Here is a 4,479-nt window from a genome sequence, read left to right on the forward strand (position 1 = left end):
CTTTAGTAAATTGCCTTTGCAATTAGCATGAGAATATAAATCATTGCTGATGCTGAATCTCCTTGGAGAGAGGAAGGCAGACTGTTGACAAATTTTGAAACTTTTTAGGACCGATCTAGAAATTGCTGCAATTAATACTGGTTTCTTAGGATGTAGCTTTATCTGTTTCTTCAATTTAATCTAATAAAGCCTTCTATTTTAGGAATTCTCAGATTTTGTAATAGCTAGCATTTATTTCCACAGTCTTTTTATGTTTTCATATATCTGTTAGACTTTGGGTAGATGGAGAGGTAAATTAAATTTTTGGTTGGCATATTAGGATTCTCCAGAGAAAGGAGATACACACGCACACACACACATACATGCACACACATGTATATATCTATGTGTGTATATATCTATGTGTGTATATATAATTTATTACAAAGAATTGGCTCACAAAGGTATGAAGGTTGAGAAATCCCATAATTTGCTGTCTGCAAGACTCAGGAGAGCAAGGGGTATAGTTTGAGTCTGAGTCTGAAGGCCTGATAACCAGAAGAACTGATGGTGTAAGTTCTGGTCCAAGTGTGAAGGCTTGAGAACCAGGAGATCTGCTTATGTAAGTTCTGTTCCAATTGTGGGAAAAGACCTATGTCCCAGCTTGAAAACAGTCAGGCACAGAGAAAGAAAACTCTCCCTTGTCTTCTTTTTGTTCTATTCAGGACTGAATCAGGCCCATCAACATTGGGAAGGGCAATTTACTTTTCTCAGTGTACTAATTTAAATGTTAATCTTATCCACAAACAGCCTTGCAGACAAACTAGAAAAATGTTTAACCAAACACTTGGGCACACCCCATCTCCCTGTCAAGTTGGCACATTAAACACCACAGTTGGTTGTCTCGAATTGAATGTACAAATGTGAAATTTAGATGAAACTATTAGGCAATGTATAAATATGTTAGAAAAGGGCTAATACCACAAGCTAGTAAGTCAAAAGACTATTGTGTCAATCTAATTAAGAAATAAGAATGACCTAAGCTAAGTCAGGAATACTAGGGATAGAAAAGAATGACTGCATTTGAAACACTTTTGGGAGAAAATCAGCAGGTTTAGATGACCATTTCAAAGAAAAAGAATAAGAAGATAGGGGTAAAGATTTATTTTCCAAATTACCAGTAAGGCTAATCGATGAGTGAATACTCTAGACAGAGTACAGTAGTCCCTCCCTTATTGATGGTTTCATTTTCTGAGGTTTAGGTTGCCTGCTAGCAACTACAGTCTGAAAATATTAAATGGAAAATTTCAAAAATAAACAATTCATAAATTTTAAATTGCATACCATGATGAAATCCCATGCCGTCTCATTTCCTCCAGGCTGGAATGTCAGTTGTCCCTTTGTTCAGCATATCCACACTGTACACACTACTCACTGTTTTACTCACTTAGTAACCATCTTGGTTATCAGATTGACTGTCCCTATGTCACAGTGCTTGTGTTCAGGTAATCCTTATTTTACTTAATAATGGCCCCAAAGCATAAGAGTAGTGATGCTGACAATTCAAATATGCTGAAGAAGAACCATAAAGTGCTTTCTTAAAATAAAAAGTTGAAAGTTTGGATTTAATAAAAAAAGAAAAAAACTGTACGCTCAGGTTGCTAATACCTAACAGTAAGAATGAATCTTCTATCTGTGAAATTGTGAAGAAGGAAAAAGAAATTTGTGCATAGTACATATACAGTTTGGTTCTAACCACAGTTTCACACACACACTAAAGGTCTTGGAATATATTCCTAGTATACAAGGAGAGACTGTTGTCAGGCTTGCAAGAGGACATGAGTCAAATAACTTGTTTGATTGGATTAAGACCACTGTGATTTAATGATGCTACGTTTGAGGTTGTGAGAGGATAGGAGGTGAAGGAATTGCCTGAGCAGAAGCCTGAAATAAGGGCAGATGTTAACTGCCTACATGGGGGGCATATATCAGCAATCTGGGAGTACAGCAAAGCATGCTCCAACCTCAGAGCCTAAGGTGTCTTATGCATGAAAAGCTGTGGGCTGCTTGACATGAAAACTTCTCATGGCTGTAGAGGTAGATTGCCATATGTCAGCCCGGGAGAAGGGTCTCAGGGCTTCCATTGTTTGAACAGTGGTCCAAGTTCCTTCTCTCCCTTTCTCTCAACAATACCTCAGTTAATATAAAACCAGTCTCCCAGTGGAAAGCATGTAGTTTCTTTGTTCCTTGATCAAATGGGCCACAGCCACTGAAGTTAGAGATTGATATCCATGTGCATAGCTTGAGCTTGGGATAAAATTAGTTTACCTTGATCAAAAGGATTGTACCTACTGACGAATTATGTGTTTTTCACTTCCAGACAGGAGAATGAAATTAGCTAGTACACCTTGTGATTTTGGGGGGAGCTCCAAAACTTTTGATCATTGTATCCCATGATTTTTTCACATGAGATCATTGTATTTTGCAACATGGCAAAAAGAATAAAAAGCAAGTGCTGGGTTTCAGCCATCGCCACCTTGGCACCAGACTGTTGGTGGTCCTCTGACTTCCCCACTTTCTTAAATACTATTTCTGTTTCTGTGTCTTTGTTTCATTCATCTCTTGCAACACAGTCTGCCAGGGGACCCTGTCTTTATTGGGGATGTCGTGAACCCCTGATACTTGTTTAGTGGAGAAATGTATTAGTTAATTTTTAGAATTTCTTGAGTACATGTGGTTTTAGACATACAGAATTTACTGTCCAGAAGGTAGTTGAATATGTAATAAACTCTGCTATAGCAATTGCAAGAGAAATGAATTTTAGCAGAAAAGAAACATACTATCTAGGCTAGAAAATTAGGCATGAGCCATTTTAAGCTCATCAACATTGGGATTATTGGTTAGATTCTATAGGATGCATTTAGGACTTTCTTGGATATAAATTATTAGCATAGAAAGAAGTAGGAAAACACTAAAGTAGAAGCTGAAAGTGATTTTCTTGACCTCAAACATCATAAAATAATTTTGGCTGTTTGAACTTTATGTAAATGCCAACATGTATTTTATAATCTATTTTGTCTAGTTTCTTTCACTTAAGAATATACATATGGAATTAATCCATGTGGTTGTATGCAGTTGAAATTTATTTATTTCAGTATTATATGTTGTAAAAATATAACAATCCATTTGGTTGTTGGTGGACCTTTGGGTAATTTTCAGTTTTTGATATCATAAATAGTACTGCTATGAAAATTCTTATACATGTTGTTTTTTAAACATCAATACACATCTGTTCTGGATATTAACCTATATGTGGAATTACTAAGTCATAGGGTAAATACATATTCAACTTTAGGTGCTACTTCCAAAGAATCTTCCCATGTGGTTGCTATTTACTAACATCAGCAATGTATGAGATATCTAATTGCTTCACAGTCTCAGCAACGCAGAGCACCATTTCATCAAGGGTTAATTATTTTCCATACCTGAGGCAAGACAATTTTGAATACTCTAATCAATACCCTGTGCATTACGCAGCTTTCCAGTGACTCGTAGGGATAAACACGATCTCTGTGTTTTGAACATTTTGAATCCTCTTCCTTCTAATCTTTTTGGATGGTTCTTTTTCTTGATTTAGGTAGTTTTCCCATACTTACGCACAGTATCCAGCTGACTCCTCTAAGAGAACTCTTCACTGATCTCCAAATTTCTCTTTCTATGCAGCGTTCTCTCTGGGACTGTGCCTTATGAAGCCTAGCTATCTAGCTGTCTTGATAAGCCTGGGAACTCAGCTCCTTCACCTCAATTTGTGAAGTCAGCTGGGCTTCCCTCTTGGTTCCTGCTTCTTTTACCTCAACCTTGAAGCCTCTTCAAAGCAGAGAGCTGGGGCTATCATATAGCTCATCTAATTTGCTTCATGTCTTTCAGAAATCACTCTACTTTGTTGCCTGACATTCAATGTCTTAAGAACTATTGTTTCATAAAGTTTTTTAATTTTTTAGTTGTTTCAAGTAGGAAGGAAAATCCAGACCCTGTTGCTCTATTTGGCCAGAAGCAAAAATATGATATGCTATATATTTATTATCAACCATTCAACATACATTCTAACTCCTGTATTGATTTTGTTTTGGACCCATAATTCTTTCAAAATAATTGCTTAATTTTCACTATGGCATTTTATAGTATTTTAAAACTTTTTTCTTTAATATTTTCATATATTGTTAATGGTGGTGTTCAGAATATTTAGATTTTTATAATTTTTGAAACCTCATTCAATAAACTTTTGAGAAAGGACTACTGATGTCTTTTAATACAGTTGTGGATTGGTCTATTTCTTTTTTATATTCTTTCAATTTTTGATTTATACATTTTGAAAACTATGTTATTCAGGTGAATACTGACTTAAAATCTTCTTCATGGATTGAGTTTGCTATCATAGTAAAATATCCCTCTTTATCTTAAATAATGTTTCTTGCCTTATATTTTACATTGTCCAGTATT

The sequence above is a fragment of the Propithecus coquereli genome, unplaced genomic scaffold, assembly GCF_000956105.1.
Source record: "Propithecus coquereli isolate 6110/MARCELLA unplaced genomic scaffold, Pcoq_1.0 Scaffold297, whole genome shotgun sequence".
Classification (NCBI taxonomy): domain Eukaryota; kingdom Metazoa; phylum Chordata; class Mammalia; order Primates; family Indriidae; genus Propithecus; species Propithecus coquereli.